We start from the raw sequence: 19,474 nt of genomic DNA, 5'->3' as shown, positions 1-19,474 counted from the left end.
TGTGAGCACTGGCAGTCTATGAATCTTAGAGTTGGTCCCGATCAGATTACACCCTTGTTGAAAACCAGACATACACATGTTGCGCGCAGATTTATTGTTATCTATGTATTAACTATTAAACTTGATTTCTCACCAACACGCAAGTGTTTGACGTTTATTTTAACACATGTTCAGGTTTGCAGTAGCTGTTTTGGAGCTTGTGGACACATAGGAAGTTTTCTTTATTTTGGACCTAGATTAAAATGTATCAAGACAAGTTTTTACTGCTCGAATATTATGATTTATAATATGTTGATTTATGATGATTTATGTTATCTTATGTCTACTTTGCGCGTGCGCGAATAAATGTATTTATTAAATATTGACACCCAATAGTGTCACGAGTAATGAAACAATATGTGGCGCCCCGATGTATAATCCGCCTTTGGTCGGGGTGTTACAATGAAGACCTTACGCGCAGTACGACCAGCTGTTCCCGCAGGAAAAGCCTCCCAATGGTGAAGTAGCCCGCCTGTTCCCGCAGCTGCGGATACAAGCCATCAGGGAAGGCTACCCGCACTAATAGTAAGGCTACACGCACAAGGCACTAACTCTCAATAATTCAGTAATGTCACCTGAAGAAGGAATGAGGAAGCCGGGAATACTCCCGCCCAAATGAGCCAGTCCATACGCTTCTGGAGGATCTTTTGTACTATACCTGCCAAGGTATGGACAAAATAGACAAGATCTGACCAAAGCAGCCCATCACAGGGTGACAGCTCACTGACAACAGTACGACGAGGAGCACGCTCTAGTACAAAATGTCACTATCAGCCGCTTCCTACTCACCAACCCTCATCGTGGCACGTACATAGCCTGCAGTTGGTGGAAAAGGAATAGTACACAGCCGGCCATGTCACTATCAGCCGCTGCCTACCCACCAACCACCAGCATGGCACGTGCGTAGCCCACAGTTGGTAGAAAAGGAATATTATACAGCCGGCTGTACCTGCTTGGAAACCTACCTTCGGCTATAAATACTCCAACACCTTGGAACGGTATTATCATCACATATCTTATCTTATCTTATATGATCTGCTCTAGCTATTTCTCTCAATATACACTTATATTCAGAGCAATCTAGTCTGATTCTCACGCCGAAGGGTGGTCACAAGGAGGTACCCCCCCCCCCCTTTTCAGTGACGAGCTCACGGTGTCTGTTTTGCAGGTCATCAGAAGAATAACCATCTTTGCCGGACCTAACCCTCGTGGGAAACATCTACTTGACCCTAAGATTATCCGTAATCTGCCGGGGTCGATTAGTGTTTCTTCAAGTTCTAACCACTCAGTATAAATACAAAAGGAGCGTTACCTTTATTGATATATTTATCAATTTACCACTCATTAAAGAAAGTAGAATATTAAATTGTAACAATGGATGTTCTTCAAGAGCTATGTTTTTCTGAGCTACACCATGAAAAAGATTTTGATAAGTTTTAGAGAGCTTCTCGACTTTGTTATAATGACAACATAAAAAATAACATGTTAACCCATTCAATTTTGTGAATATTTTGTTGCATTTGAGCATAGTTTTCCATAACATGCCTCCCATACAACGTTCTGATCACCATTGAAAAAAAAACTAATGTTGACATAAATATTTCAAAATTGATAAAAGTTAGAAGCATTAATAGGCATGGGGTTGGTATGTCGAAAGTGTTCGCAATATTTTCTTACATTTTAATAGTTGAGGGAAAAATAGTCAGTTTGCCAAATCCCGAACCTTTTGATTATTTTAAAAAATGCCCTTAAAAATAAATTTGAAACCCGAATCATGTTTAAAATTCTAACTTTCATACTTTTGATATTTTAAAGTCAACACTTTGAACCCATAACAAATTTGACGATAAATCTATTTTGCATTCTCAAACTTTTAAAAGTACTCAAAATTTTCATTTTTGACACGTAACAAATTTTGACCTAAATGTAGTTAACTTGTACAAAATAATCTATTTACCAACTTTTGACCCATAATATCACATTTAAGTTCCATAAAAAACCCCGAAACAATTTTCATTTGATTTGTTGTTAATTTTTGAAATTCACCAAGTATTTTGAAATATGTAGTAAAATAATATGTTAATATTTATATTTATAAAAATGTATAGATATTGTATAAATATAGTGTAAAACGAAAGTAAATAATTATTGATTTATTACATATATTAGGGTATATTAGTTTTGGAGGGAAAAAATTGTGAGAATTAACCAAAACATGACAAGTGTCCACATTTATTTTACTTTATTAAAATAGGTAGATTTTATTTTCTTATTACTTAACTTTTAATATATATTTATTATCTATATTTATATATATATTATTATTTTTTTTAAATACATTAGAGATCGATCAGTATCATTTGGTTTTTATTCTCTTTACTTTACTTATTTTCACCTAATTATAAAATTTAACAAACTAAAATTTTAAACTTTAAACTTATGCAGGTGTCAACTTTGCATGTTTAATTTGTCGGTTAAGCTATTTTTTTTTTTTTTTACTTTACTTTCGTATTTCTTATAGTTAGTCCGACAATGAGCGAAATTTTAATCATGATTTAAAAATATCCCATCCTCACATGTTTTTATATATATGCTTTGATGTTTGATAGGACCTTTAAAATATGTTTTTTTTGGCTTACAAATTCATGTTTACGAATTTGTATTGGGGCCGCCAATTAATACTAACAGAATTCGCATCGGTTCGTAGTTGTAACATGCTGGTTTTCGGCTTTACATATGATAGTTTGTTGTATTATGACGTTGACGGGCTTATTTCTTTTATTTAGTTCTGATGTCGTAACCTGATGATACAGGTCGATTTCGCGTCAAGCCGCAGCACGTTCGTGGTTTAACGTTTTGATGTATGTTTTTTTTGTTCGGTTCAATGATCCCGTCCCGAAGTGCTGGACATAAATCCTAGTATATGTTTATTCACATACTCACGATTCATTAAGTATAAGTTTACAACAATACATATGAAATTTTGTTTCTGCGCAAGCTCACATAGTTACAACTACCACCCCCACAATGAAACTCGTGTGTATCCCCATTTAAAATCTGACTTATTTCTTTGTACTACACACGTTATTTCCCACATTTTATTTACAACATTGTAACGACAACATCAAATAACATTTACATTGAATTTCCGTGAACCAACATCCTTAATAATGTGGTGAAGAACTTCACGAAGTTATGTTTTAAGTTTGGGAAATAAGTCATTTTTCGATTAAATATGAGAAAAAAAAAGTGTGTTGGTTGTTTACTATATCTTCTTTAATATATTCATAAAAATACTTTCTTAATCATGTAGTAATATGTAGAAAAATATCGTTAAAGAAACAATATTTGTAACTTAAAACATACATTTCGGTAATCTTGTTAGAAGTAGCATGTCCAGTGGCGGATCCAGGATTTTTTTCCAGTGGGTTCACTGTTTTTAGGTGCTCCGAATTCATAGGATTGGGCATAAAAATTTTCGGGTCGATTCAATGGTTTGGGTCGGGTAAAGTTAATCACATAATAAAAATACGATACAGTAATAAAAAAAACGACTTCATTAAAAAACAATGGATAATCCGCATGCCTTTGTCATTGGTGTAACTATACGAGTGGGCTAATGATCGCGTTTTCCCTACGGTTAAAACTACGCTTAAATTTCATCTTAATTTCACAAGTTATAAATAGATAAAGTTTCATAAACATAAATACAAATGCTACAATTGCATACACCTTTATACTTAGAACAATCCTATTTGTTTAATTATGCCACATCTAGATATATATATGAAGCATATGAATCGGCAAATAAATTATTAAACCAAGAATTTAGTCCTAAATATTTTTAAAAAAACAATGCTTTAGCACAATTACATAGCACATGAAAGCTAACATGGAGACATGTGCAACAATACTTGACGGTACATGGTCTCGCCTTTGCTTGAATCTTGTAGTTAATGTAACTAACCCTAAATATGTTTTGAATAAAAAATATTAGAGAACATGCAGCAAGAGAGAATCAAACCCAGGTATCTCCAACTATAAAGTAGAGACTTAACCACTAGAACATTTGTTCAATTTGTGTAAGAGTTCACTCTATATTTTATATGTGGGTACACTCCAGTCTTTTTATATGGACGTTCTACTAAAAATCCGAAACTCAGTGGGTTCCCGTGAATCCGGTGAACCCACTCTAGATCCGCCCATGAGCATGTCTTGAACCAAATAATGGTTTCGTCCCGACTTTATTGTGAATACAACTTGGTGTTGTTCTTGTACATAAATAACTATTTAATTTTTACTACTTGGATGTAATTATTTGAAACAACTTGGCGTTGTGTTTTGCTTCATTTAACTTACGAGACCAATTGAAATTGCATAACAACGGCACGTAATCACACCCATCAATGGTAACTTCAAACTGACTGAGTCAAACCAAAATTCAAAAACATAAGACGCTTCTCATGTGCCTCGCGATGTTGTGAGTGTTCAAAGTGAAAAATTCAAAGTGCAGCATCAGAAAGAGCATTATGTCCAATGCACGCATGAGTGCTAGTGTGAGTAAGGGTGTCTCAACACACTTTTATTTAGGATCCTCACTTGATTCTTAGAACCTGTGTGGTGGATAAAACCCCTATAATTAAGATCGTTTTCTACCATATCATCGTATGGGCTTTTTGACAAACTTTGTTCCAAATTATTCGTGATCTTTGATAGTTGGCTATAAAAAATTTAGAAAACATATTAATAACCGTTAATATTTTGTTTAAGGAAAAATTAGTACATGAATAAAAAATAACACTTACAACATTCGGGATATTCCAAGCCGGCGGTCCATGACCGTGCAAGGGTCAAATTCTCCTCGGGGGTCCACAACATAGATGTTTTTTTTGCTCTGAGGCTCGCTAACGTCTTTCTTTTTGTGTGTCCGGCTTTGATCGTACCAGCTTTTTTAGATTTGCTTGAACCGGGTTGTGTCTCCGGCTTGTCTTAAAACAACGGATCGTATTGCATCTTTGGCACCGTCTCCTGTGATGTCACCGAGAAGTTCATTTGAGGTGGTGGGTTAAAAACACCGGCTTGTAAGTTAGAGGGCATCCCTACACATTGCATGTTCGACAACATGTTAGAGTTGAAATAACAACCGATCGGGAAGTTGCAGGTTGGTTGACTCGCTTGAGTGGTGTTTGGTTGAGTCGGCTGGGCAGCGTTCGGTTGAGTCGGTTGGGTGGTGTTCGGTCGTTGGTTGGTTGTAAATTGTCCAAACCCAAACAAGAAATGGTTGAATAGATTCATAGGGGGTAGAGAATAAAAGATTTTTTGTTTTTTTTTTTTTTTTTTTTGGTAGAGAATGAAAAATAGGTTGTAATATTTTGAAAATTTTGATAAGTTTGGTTTTATAAAGTATGAATTTTAATAAATAAAATGTTCTTTATTTAAATATAGCCATTAGTAATAGCTAGTTTTAACCAACATCACCCCTCACTCGATACTTTGTGAGAGCGCTCCCCACCACAAAATAACCAAAGCGCCCCGAAGGCGGTGTGCCGGACGCTCTGGCGTGTTTTGGGTGGGCAAAACGCCTACTGCACCTGCCTTATTAACATCAACATGCAAACTCTAAATGTTACTTTAGTATATTGTTTATTAATAAGTTTTAAAAGGATTTATTAAAAGAACATACCACAATAAAAACTGAAACTTTGCTTCAATTCTCGAAGGAAAAAAAAACAAAGTGGCCCACAGATTTGCCAAAATCTAGGAACAGAAGCAAAAGATGTTTTTCATGAGACGTGGAGGGAGAACTAGAACTACATGTGATAACTGAGGGATGAATGACATGTTTTTCTCACAAAACTACGTTTTTGTTCTCGTATTTTTTATTTTTCTCGTGCTGCTTATAAAACAATTCTTTTATAATAAAAGTATAGTATGATTTCAATTATCTAGTAGTTATTAAAAAAATACTTATGATATTAATTTTTATTAACAAGTTGCCTATATATATAGCAATTGCAAAGAATATAAATGGTTATTTCGTAGCTAAAAAAAATCGTTTAAAATGTTTTTACGTCAATATTGATGCTAGCAGTACTTATTCAATAAAAAAGAAAAGCATCGAGTCACAAAGAGAATTTACACTCGAGCATTTATAAGGAAGAAAAATTAGAATATTGTGGCTGACGATCAAGGACAATTCCCCAATCTAACCCTCGATTTCTAGTATACAGGCATAAGACAAAATCACCCGTATTAGCAGCTAGTTGTGATTAAGCTAGAAGCCATTATTTATTATTTACTTAAATGCATAAGCAAAATACTTTTTTCTATAAACAAAACTTTATGATATCTAAATACAATAAAAAAAATATATAAAATTAGTAATTATTACTACAATAAAAGGATCCAATTAAAACAGAGAGACAAGTAAACGGGTAATAAGCTACGCTGTCATTCCATTTTGAATGATAAAATAAAAAATAAAATCTATAATGACATTCTAGTTATAGTTAAACTCGATCACATTAAAAACATCTATGAATTTACAAACCGAAAAATATATTAAACCTTCTTATAATATGTTTGATAAAGAAAATGTACTGTTGTAACTGACTCTCTAAAATTCGTAACTTTTTATCACTTGTAAAGAATGTATAAATAATTAAGTGGTGTACGTGGAAATGAAAATAACCTGAATAATTAAAAATATAGAAAAATTCTGAAAATAAACATTTGTGAAAACAAATTTCAAGTTTCATGTGTTATTTGTAAGAATTTTCAGAAATAGATATTATAAACTAGTTGTGACGGGTATTTTGATAACACACGAGTAGTTTGTAGAACCAATTAAAACATGTCGTGTGCCCTTGAATAACCGCAACGAGCAGGCTCATTAATAATTTACTCGTCACGACTAAATAAGTTTCATGCCTCGTAATCAACGTCCACGAATAATTCATAAGTCCTTTAGTCGCGACGACTAATTTACTTGGTTTACATTCCCTACACGAGTAGTTTATTAGTAGTTAACTCGTAGCGACTGGTTTAACCTTACAATCTACTCGTCGTGACTAAAGGACTTATGAATTACTCATGGGCGTTGATTACGAGACATGAAACTTATTTAGTTGTAACGAGTAAATGATTAGTGAACGTGCTCGTTATGGTTAGTTCTAAGGACGCGTGACAAGTTTTAATTGGTTCTATAAACTACTCGTCACGACTGGTTTATAATACATATTTCTGGAATTTCTTGTAAATGACACCTAAAACTTAAAAATAGGTTTTCATAAACACTTATTTTTTTTATTTTCGAAAAATTCCCTTAAAATATTTCTAAAATAGTCACACTATTTAGAATGTCCATAAAGTAAAATATTATGGTATTGATCATGAGAAAGGGGGACTACTTTCAAACATGTGACAACTTTCGTACGGAGTGTTGTTTCCATGTATTCTTCATTTCTTCTAAAAGCAACGAGGATTCGCCACGTCTCATCCCATAACACAAAACATGTAACACTCTTATATATACCCATCTTCGTTTGCATCTTCAATCGCTTGTGTACTTGATCATAACTCAAAAACGATGAGCTGCAATGGATGTCGAGTTCTACGCAAAGGTTGCGAAGACGATTGCGTTCTTCGCCCTTGTTTAAGTTGGATTGCATCACCGGAGTCACAAGCCAATGCCACCCTTTTTCTTGCCAAGTTCTTTGGCCGTACCGGTCTCCTAAATCTGCTAGGTGCCGGCCCACATCACCTCCGCCCTGGTATGTAAAACTTTATATTTTTACACCGTCACATTATTGCTAACCAACAAAATCAGATATTAATTCCATCTTGTGTTGATAGGTGGTCTTCAATTGGTTATCACATGATTTAAAATGAGACCTTTGTCAAAGGGGAATCATAGGATAAATTTTAACGGGTTTAAAAAAATAGAAAATTACTAAAATGACATTATTATATATAACAATTGCAAGGTTTGGTGTCACTGATCCTTATTGATCCATTTGACACCATTTATGTGTTGCCAATTCAGTTTTTTTGTTTTGTTTTGTAATGTTCTGGTTTGTAATGAACGTAATAAAAATCAACTTGAAGAGGTAGGTCTCAGCAGAGCCCAGTTGAACCCGCAAGACTCACCTTAAAGAGGGACGTCTGCGCAGAGACCAACTGGATCCGCAGGACCCACCATGCTCAGAGAGATGAAGACCTTACGCGCAGTACGCCAGCTGTTCCCGCAGGAAAAGCCTCCCAATAGTGAAGTAGCCCGCCTGTTCCCGCAGCTGCGGATACAAGCCATCAGGGAAGGCTACCCGCACTAACAGCAAGGCTACACGCACAAGGCACTAACTCTCAAATAATTCAGTAATGTCACCTGAAGAAGGAATGAGCAAAACCGGGAATACTCCCGCACAAAGCCGGGAATACTCCCGCCCAAATGAGCCAGTCCGTACGCTACTGGAGGACCTTTTGTACTGTACCTGCCAAGGTATAGTACAAAAGGTCTGACCAAAGCAGCGACAGCTCACAGACAACAGTACGAGGAGCAGCACGCTCTACTACTTTATGTCACTATCAGCCGCTCCCTACTCACCAACCCTTACTGTGGCACGTGCGTAGCCTGCAGTTGGTGGAACAGGAACAGTACACAGCCGGCCTTGTCACTATCAGCCGCTGCCTACCCACCAACCAGCATGGCACGTGCGTAGCCCACTATTGGTAGAACAGGAATACTATACAGCCGGCTGTACCTGCTTGGAAACCTACATTCGGCTATGAATACTCCAACACCTTGGAATGGTATGATCATCTTATCATCTTATCATATCTTATATCTTCATATATTACCTGATATCTGCTCTAGTCATTCTCTTAATATACACTTATATTCAAGAGCAATCTAGTCTGATTCTCACGCCGGAGGGTGGTCACAAGGAGGTACCCCCCCCCCCCCTTCTCAGTGACGAGCTCACGGTGTCGTTTTGCAGGTCATCAGAAGAACCATCTTTGCCGGACTTAACCCTCGTGGGAAACATCTACTTAACCCCCAGATTATCCGTAATTTGCCCGGGGTCAATTAGTGCTTCTTCACAACTGAATGCCGCTTTATTTTTGTTTTCGTTTTAGTACCATAAGGAATGTGACGGAAACCGATCGAATATGCGTAGATTCACCGTCTCAACGTCTAGAATTAACAATGTTCAGGTTTTACCGACCGACACAACTCCATTGGTCCACCTCAATTTTTATAATTTTTTGTTTTAGTTCTCGTATAATTATGCACGAAACCGAAACTGACCGAATTATGCGTCAGCTAGAAATTCATTGCGTCGACGCAACATGTTGTCCCATGTGAAAGCTTTTGATTGGTTGAAACGTACAAAAATTTAACTAAAACATAATATTTTTGTAAAAGAACTGTTGTATTAAAAGTATTGATGATTAAAGTGGTCATTCTTGTCATTTTCCTAAAAAAAGTTATATTTGTTTCATTTTCCATTGGCTGTATATCTTGTTCTTATATAATTATTGTTACAGAAGTATTTAAGTCATTATTGCATGAGGCTTGTGGTAGGATCATGAACCCGACATATGGTTCAGTCGGGTTGATGTGGTCCGGGAACTGGGAACAATGTCAAGCCGCGGTTGAATCTGTGCTTCAAGGGTCTACAATCATGCAACTCAACAATCACAATGCTGCTGTTATGCCTCTTGAGGGTTGTGATATCCGACATCTGTCTTAGAACCCGGAGAATGAGCGCCAGCGTGTGAATATCCGCAACAAGTTTAAGAGGCCCCGTGGTGGTTCTAGTTCTGGTTCTGGTTCTGGTTCTGGTTTTGCTTTCCATCAAGTGGGTTCCACCAGCAGTGGTGTTGAACCGGTCAAGTGCAAAATCTCAAAACCGGAGGAGAACCGAGTTGATGATAATGAATGTGGGACGATTCTCTTGGAGCTGAGTCTTGGGTAGAGCTACATTATGTAATGGGATCCCTGTGTAATTTGTGTTCGGTGTTCATTACCCGTTTGATATATGGTTTATTGATATCTTGATTTTTTTTTTAAATGGGAATATGTTTTTGAAATAAAAGTCGATCATTTTATGGTTGTGTATGTTATGTTTATGTTTTTACAAGCTACATTTTAATGATTTATTGAATTATTTTATTTGCTAATTATATAAGAGTGTACGAAGTACTTCAAATTTATCTCATATTTGATAAAAAAATTATTTATCTCACTTTGCTTTGGAAATTACATATTATGAAATGAAACGTATCCTCCTTGAAGTATGTCATGGGATTCTTCGTTTTAACAATATTGATTTAACATGAGTGTGTTCTTTCTTCCCCCACCGTTTGAAATTACTCACAAGCTTTCAGCTATTTGTTTAATTGTGACTATATGAGCGGCTATTTCTAGAATGATCTGAACACCGAAATATGCAATCAGGTCGGTTGACATGACATATTTTCTAAGCAGGTCAAAGCAAGCATGATACATTTTTAAAAAATTGGTCATCCCCGACATGGATTGTTAAAAAATGGGTTAATTTGTTAAACCGGGATTTTAAAGAAGATATTTTTATTTCAGAGATAGAAATGTGTTAAAATAAAATTAAATATTTTAATTTTCAATTTTTAGTTTTTTATGAAACTAATAACTTTTAAAAAGGAAAGTAATTTCTCTTTTAAACATTGTTATCCTTTCTTCATTTTCAACGTATAAACCAAGTTTCAAAATTGAGAATTACAGAGAAACACACAAAACCAATTAAAATAATATAACTTACATAAACGTTTCATATGAATTGGAGTCTTTAATATTTAAATTATTACTAAATTATTACTAAGTTGCTATATGACTCATACTCATAAAAAAAACATAAAACAGGTTGACCTGAAACACGACAAGGTTGATGGGTGGGTTTTTAGTTAGCGGGTTTATGAACGTTTGTTTTTTAAGTTAGAATGGAGATTTGTAAATTAACTCTTATTTTATAAGACAAAGTAATCCCTTATTAGTTTGGAATTTTGGATAAGTTAATTAAAGCCTTTTAGATAACTTAGCCTAATGCAAGCAATCCATCCAATCATATCCATTAATAGTTGTGAATATGGACATATATATATGGGCCACTCAAATAATCTCCCGTCTACCTCAACCACCCTTTCCTCTAATACACATTACAAATTTCCATTTTCTTCTCCATTCTTTATTTCTTCACCTTCCCATTTTCCTTCATATATACCAATCACTCTCCTCTTGAATTTCAAAACACAATCACTCTACTTCCTTTGAATTTCAAACTAACCCATGCATAACTTTGCAAAAGTAGCCTATGAGCAATATCTCAACATATCTTTCTCTCTACATGATCCCCTCATATCTTACTCCCCACTACTCATCACCATGCTAGTGTTCTACTTCATGAACAAGCCTAAAACCGTCTACCTTCTTGACTTCGCTTGTTTCAAGCCTCCCCCAATGTGTCGGGTACCCTTCGCCACTGCCTACGAACACGGACGCATCATTTTAGCCTCGCAACCCAAGAGCATCGCATTCCAACTTAAAATCTTCGAGCGAGCCGGTATAGGTGAAGAAACAAGCTTACCCCAAGCATTACATTACATCCCACCAAACCCTAGTTTGACAAATGCTAGAGACGAGACCGAAATGGTGGTTTTCTCCGCAATGGACTCGTTGTTTGAGCAAACCGGACTTAAACCAGAAGACATCGATATTATAATCCTCAATTGCAGCCTCTTTAATGCAAATCCATCACTTTCATCTATAGTGATTCACAAATACAAAATGAGAAGTAATGTGAAGAGCTATAACTTATCCGGAATGGGATGTAGCGCTGGCTTAATTTCGATTGATTTGGCTAAACACCTTCTTCAAATCCATCCTGAATCTAATGCAATTGTTATAAGCACTGAAATCATCACTCCAAATTCATATTTAGGTAAACAAAGATCCATGCTTCTCCCAAATTGTATCTTTAGAATGGGAGGTGCAGCAATCCTCTTGACAAACAAAAGATGTTCAAGACACCATGCAAAGTATAGTCTCTTGCATGTTATCCGTACACACAAAGGATCTGATGACAACTCTTATAGTTGTGTTACACAACAAGAAGATGAAGAAGGCTATTTAGGAATAGCTCTAAGTCAAGATCTCATGGTGATTGCTGCTAAGTCTTTAAAATCAAACATTAGTACTCTCGGATCATTGGTTCTACCGTTATCCGAACAACTATTGTTTCTCTTCAATCTTATAGCAAGAAAAGTGTTTAAATTGCATAACAAACCCTACATTCCTGACTTCAAAAAGGCGTTCGATCATTATTGTATCTATGCGGGAGGAAGAGCGGTGATTGATGCGATCCAGGCGAGCTTGAAGTTGTCAGATGAGCATATTGAGGCGTCGAGGATGACGTTATATCGATGGGGGAATACGTCGTCTTCGTCATTATGGTATGAGATGGGATATATAGAAGCTAAGGGGAGGATGAAGAAAGGTGATAGGGTTTGGCAAATAGGGTTTGGGAGTGGTTTTAAGTGTAATAGTGTGGTTTGGAAGTGTAATAGAGATATTGAGGTTCCAAAAACTGGTGCATGGGCAGATTGCATTCATAAGTACCCGGTTCCGGTTCCAGAAGTTGTGAAGCTCTAATTACGTAAAGAGCCAGATTTTTTTTTAATAATTATTATCTAAATAAAATGGTTTTTAGAACTTACGTACTGGGAGTGATCTGGATCAAGAACAAAAGGCGAAGTAGATGATAAGTTGTATTATGTATCTGATTAATAAAGATTGTTTGGTATTTAAGTCTTATGTTTTTTCCTTGATTTATGATGCTAATAATAACTCTCTCTTTTCAAGTATGTTCCTTTTCTATTGTAAGTCCCGACACCAAATCTAACAACAAGTTCTTGAATCAATCTCACTTACTAGGTAGCGGAAATCACTAGTAAGCAACCGAGATCTCGGATCTTGGATGGGTTTGTTATTTGCCGTGAGTTACAGAGAAAGCGAGGGTTTTGGAGGGTTGTTAATATGGATAAGGTAAGAGTATTGCCAAAAGGTTAGTATGCATGGGTATGGTTGCACAATTCATAGTGCAAGCCATACCATACTTGTTTCATATCAACCGGCCCTACGGGCTCAAACTTACATGGCCTTGGGCCCAAACATACATAAACGAACCGACAAGCTATGGGTATGGTTGCACAATTCATAGTGCAAGCCATACCATGTCGTAGTAATACAAAAGACTAACATACAAAAGAAGGCCTAACATCTATTTTCAACTCAAATAGTCTTGAGTTTCATGCAAAGCTCAAAATCATATTCGATTACATGATGTATGCCACCAAACCAAGGATTACCGATGAAATTTACCTATTAATTGTGGAGACATTACTGGCATTTATTTTAGCATTACGGATGTTTATGGACTATTACCTGCAATACCAACAACGGTCATTTTCTATGGATTGAAACATCTAATGAAAATTGATCGATTAAAGGTAGGGGAACCAAACAATTTTGAGTGATTTTACTAGAGACAATTGAAAACCTTGGTTATTATTGTATAAAGATTCACGTACCTACTAATTAAGGGGTATGTTTTGTAATAATTAATCTCCAACGTGATACAAAGCGTGACATGAAATAATGAGATTTTGGGTAGTTATATTTTAACGGTTGTTTGGTAAACAAGTCATGTTTGGTTCATGAACATGTTTCATTAAACGGGTCGTGGTTTGGCTAACATGTTTAACTCATTTAACAAAACAACTTTAGTTACTAATGGTTGGCCTGCTAACCCGTTTTGCCTATTTATTACAACTCGTCATTCACACGATAGCATATTTAAAGCTTGACTATTACTCTTTGACTCACTAACTTGTTTGGCATGAGTTGATGAATATGCTAAACGTGTCACTTGGAGTTACACAATTTTAAATGTTTTCAGTCTTTTTCACGAATAGATATAGGCATATAGCGGCCTTGTTTGAGTTGAACTAGTCAACCCGTTAACCATGCTCACTAGTTAGATGTGTTGCGTTACCTGATTTAACTATGGGTTTTGTTTTTTTTTTTTTGTATTTAACTATTTTAAGTTATATTTGAGCATTAAAAACTAATTCTATTATCTATTATTTTTCAATTAATATATAATTTATTTATTTTTTAAGTAATTTCTAATATTTCAATATCATATATAAAAGAAAACTTGCTATTTTGTGTAGTTTTTTGTCTATATCATATATCTTATTATATAAAATGGAGCGTTATCAATATACAAGAAACCAGACATTATAAACAAACATAAAACCTAAGGAGGACGTATAAAAGATGGTAACATAAAACCAGACATTATATCGATCGCACTTATAGCATCTGTTCCAGTTTTGGAAGACCTTGCGTTATATCACCAGGAAAAATATCTATAACTTTCCCACCAAGACCTACCCCCAACCTAGAGTAGCTTTACCAACGGTAGGAGAGTTAAAAGACGGTACATGAGCTATTCAAATCTAGTGGTCTCTACTAGTATGCTGTTGCTTTTTTTGCATGTACAATGTGATACTTAGATGTAAAAATTTGTGGTTAAAGAAAAATGTACGATGTTGCAAGTTTTGATGTTTCCTACTAAATGGAGATAAGACTTCACCATCACATACTAGGGAGTGTGTATTAAATTGAATGATGGTGTTGGGTGGTGAATTCAAATATCGAGTTACATTGTTTCACGAGGAGTATGGTGTCCTTTTTGTACTTTTAACTGTTTTAAGTAACAATTGTTGCATTTGTTTCTCTAAGAAATAATTATATAAATTTTTCTTTATCTTTCATTCAAATTTCACTCATGCTTCCTGATTTTCAAAATTAATCTTTTTTGTTCTTTGCGTTTTAAAATCCTTAAGCGTTTGTCATTTTCGCCTAACTCAGTTAAAAATCTTTGTTAAGTTAGGTCATGTGTCTTGCACATGAGAACAAATTAGTCATTTTACCTATTAAATTAAAAATTATTTTAATAAATAAAGAAAAACAATAAAAAATTAAAAATAAATATTTAATTCTCACTCTCTCTCCTCCTCCTCCTCCTCCACTACCAATCTCCGGCAGCCACCACCACCGCCCTCTTCTCCGACATAACCCAACCTTCTGGTACCACCGGCGACCCACCGCATCCTTCAACGTCGGTGACTGTCGTAAACCACCGTCACCGGAATGCACCGTAATCGGCTGTATGTTAAGATACATAATCGGCTGTGCAGCAGATTTAGAACTCTTTATCTGTGAGTGTAGTTATAGTTAATTAGTTATCAATTTCAGTTTCATTTCTCGTGCTAGCTTATTGCATTTGTTTAGTTCCAGATGTCAGATCTGGTTTTAGGTTTTAATATTATGAATATAATATTTGTTGTTGATTGTTTGTTAATTAATTGAGTAGCAGGACTTTGGTTACTATGGTGGTGGACTGGTGGTGAGGATTAGGAGGTCTGGGTTTGACAGCCTATTATGTATCTTAACATGCAGCCGATTATGGTGGATTCCGGTGACGGTGGTTTACGACAGTCACCGACGTTGAAGGATGCGGTGGGTCGCCGGTGGTACCAGAAGGTTGGGTTATGTCGGAGAAGAGGGCGGTGGTGGTGGCTGCCGGAGATTGGTAGTGGAGGAGGAGGAGGAGGAGGAGGAGGAGGAGGAGAGAGAGTGAGAATTAAATATTTATTTTTAATTTTTTATTGTTTTTCTTTATTTATTAAAATATCCTTTTAATTTAATAGGTAAAATGATTAATTTCCTCTCATGTGCAAGGTACATGACCTGATTTAACGAAGATTTTAACTTAGTTAGGCGAAAAGGACAAGCGTCAAAGGATTTTGAAACATAAAAAACAAAAAAGATCAATTTTAAAAATCAAAAACCACGAATGAAATTTGGGTAAAAGATGAAAGACAATTTCTGTAATTCTGTCTTTCTCTAATTAAAATACAGATTCAATCAAATTCAAGAAGTATAGTCGTAGAGAGAAAGTGATCATGTGGTTTCTGTGGCTAAGGCTACTTCTTTGTCGTTTTTGTTGTAATAATTAAGTTGTTGGTAAAATTAATAAAAAATAATCTTTCATTAGTGTAAGGCCCAACCCAAGAATTAAAATGGTTTTTTATATTTGTTAATGTCTTGTCTAGCAAGTTATGTTAGTTTATATAAACCGAGTTATGATTAGACATTATAGATTATGAAGTTGATGCAGTCGAGTAAAGGTTCATCAACAGTCAAACCGAGTTAGGGTGTGAGAATTATAATCAGTTTTTTGAGTAATATTTTCTGATTAATATAAACAAGAGTTTATTCATTTAGTTCGTGTTTGTTTTATGAATTGGGACTTGAATTGTATTAGAGTCAATCTCAATAAATCAATTAAATAATTATAAATATATATGATTCAGGACTTGAATATTAACTTTTGAATTGAATAATTATAAATATATGGTTACTCTGATTTCTCCGAAACAAGAGATCAAAGTGATCTTCCTCCTTTTTCCCAATAAGTCGACGGCCTTACACCATTGGGAGACTTCGAATAAACTGGAGTACATATAGGAGAGACCGGTGCTAAAACCTTTTCTCAAGATATCTTCCAAACTGTTGGGGTCCTTGCTCCGGATGTTGTTCATACGGTGTGAAAGCAGTTGGTTACGTAGTTTTAAAATTCTGCTGCCCAAAGCGCTCCACCTTTTGATGAAATCTTGGAAAGCATCACAAATATTTCACTTACTAGAATCAAAAGAAAGGCAATTACCTACCGAATGATCCATGCCGGACCTTGTTCGTTATCAGGTCAGAGAGAGGCCTGGCCCGTAAGCTGGCCCCCTTAAAAAGCCATTACTTAATAAGGATTTGTTACGCGCGATATGCCGACGACTTACTACTGGGAATCGTGGGTGCCGTAGAGCTTCTCATAGAAATAAAAAAACTTCTCGCCCACTTCCTACAATCCGGCCTGAACCTTTGGGTAAGAGTATTTTTTTACAAAAGCTTAATAACAAGTTAAAAGGTTGTGTGGAGAGGATGGAACATCGATATTTAAAGTCCCATGTTTGAACTTTGAAGTGAAATATGAAAACTTTATTAAATAATATAATTTGAAAAAGTGAGGTCAATAAACTTTTTTTATAGTAAATTATATATCATTGAACTTGAAAACTCGTCATTTGTAAAGTTATCCCCTTAACAAGCACCTTCATACCATTATGTTACACGTCCTTAGTGAAGCTGATAAACTAAAAACGACATCATAATGTTTCATGATCAAGTCTTAATTGCATCTCTAAACCAATATAACCGTAGATAGTAGATAAATATTGAAATTTGGTGTCACAAGAAGGTTGTTGATTCATTTGACGGCGTACAATTGGACCACATTCTATTTTTTTATTTTTCTATTTTTGTTTTAAATCATCTTTTTTTTGTTTTTTTGTTTTATATTATTTTTATGTTACTTTTTTAGGACCAGCGGTATGCATGTCAACATAACCAAAAATGACCCAACTCCAGACAACTCGTTATCGCAACGTCCGAATTTTACCGACCAAATAAACGTTATTTTAAATATGTTACCTTTTTGTATCATATATAAGATATACGAGTATACTCAACAAATTTAATTTTTGGATTTGGTGTCAGTGTCGTAACCAAGCTAACATATACCAATGGAATTTATGTCACTTTGGAAAGTAAATTATATGTGCCATATTTGGCATTTGTCTACATAGGGAAGTGTTGAAGGCATCATAGCCTTCCAAATTTCCGATAAAGTTTTGAAGTATTAGGTTTCGTTCAAGAGGTTTCCAAATAACCTGTGAAGTTGTAATAAATTAGTCGTGGTAAGGATGTATGGAGTAACAGGTGATGGGCTATTATTCTCAGTCCATTGTGTATAATGAAGTCCAGACGACCAGACTCTAGCCCAAATGCCCAATAACGATTGCATACAAAATACATGACAAAAAAAAGTAAAAAAAAAACAAAAGAAAAGCTTTTTTACTTAAATCTAACGATACATGATTTAATAATAGCATTATACAAAGTTCATTTAAAATATATTTGCATGTACAGATAAATATACAAAATGCATTTAACTCGTATTGAATTTGTATATAAAGTTTGCTTTTGTGTATTAAATATTACTGCTTTATAAATTCAAAAAAAGCAAATAAGATGAATCGAGCTTTTTTGCATTCCAAGCTTATAAATTTCAGCTTGCTAAAAACAAACGAGTCGAGGTGAGCTGCATTATTTAACTCAAAGCTCAAGCCAAAGTTGGCTCGGCTCCCCCCATCCATTAAGCAGCCTTGGGTTGTAGCATGAAGAGCTGATTGTTACATTCTGCATCTTATATTTTTTGTTCGATTTTTTCAAAAGGAATTATTGTTTATGCTCTACTTACACTAATATTTCTAAGCTACTCATTTAATCAAATTCAAACTTTAAAAATTACCTTAAAAGAAACATATATCTTTACCAAGTGGACACATTGTCGTCTTATATTATATAGTATGTTTTTATATAATCACATGAACACAAATAATATCCTAATTAGGTCAATGACATAAATTAATGTTGTTGACCAATATAATTTAGAGATGCGTGTAAGGACTCTGACAACATTGTGTGATGTTTTGTTTGTTTAATAGAATGTGGTCGGTTTGAATAATAGACAGATCTAGCCATTCATTTCCTGTATCTCACCTACCCTCTTTTTTAATTGTCAAAACACACTATTGAACCATACCTAGCCGGCTAGCCCACCTTAGATACAATAATAATATAATTTTAATATTAGTGATATAAATACTATAATTATTCTAATTTGGCATGTTATTATAGATAAAAGCTACTATTTATGACCCGGTAGCCTTGTGGTATGACGTTTACTGAGATAGTGGGTCAAAGTCACTGCATAGTGCATATACAAGGTTAAGAGAGTTTATGTAAAAAAAAATTGTTGTTCATGGAAATAAATAAGCTAAAAACTATCCTATATAACTGTAACATCTATAGAATTTTCTTGTAAAAACGCTAGTCTTTTGTGCTCGTATGTTCTCGTATTAATTTCATCGTATGCATTTATTAGTGTTGAATTATGTGTCATTTGTTGAATAACATTATCTTTATATGCGTAACTATATGATCCTATGTTCATTTTATCATAATCGTGCTTAATCATTAATATGACACGTTGAACCGGAATGCCTAGATTAATATTTTATAACATGTAACAAAATATTTTGTTAATATTAATTTTATCCTAAGTATTTAAATTAATCATGTGATTTAAACATGGAATATTCTAGAACCTTCTATATTAACCATTTTTTTTTGAAAGGCAAACAAATTTTGAAA

The 19,474-nt window shown here is 34.9% G+C and overlaps 1 pseudogene; it reads left to right on the top strand.

Annotated features, from left to right (window-relative positions):
* The first annotated feature begins 11,362 nt into the window (after positions 1-11,362).
* On the top strand, positions 11,363-12,724 carry LOC143555230 (3-ketoacyl-CoA synthase 5 pseudogene; annotated as a pseudogene).
* The last annotated feature ends 6,750 nt before the right edge of the window (positions 12,725-19,474 follow it).

Source organism: Bidens hawaiensis, unplaced genomic scaffold (genome assembly GCF_021521415.1).
Source record: "Bidens hawaiensis isolate Kalapana, Puna unplaced genomic scaffold, B.hawaiensis_p1.1 tig00018028_1, whole genome shotgun sequence".
In the NCBI taxonomy this organism is placed as follows: Eukaryota; Viridiplantae; Streptophyta; class Magnoliopsida; order Asterales; family Asteraceae; genus Bidens; species Bidens hawaiensis.
This window is presented reverse-complemented; position numbering and strand designations above follow the sequence as displayed.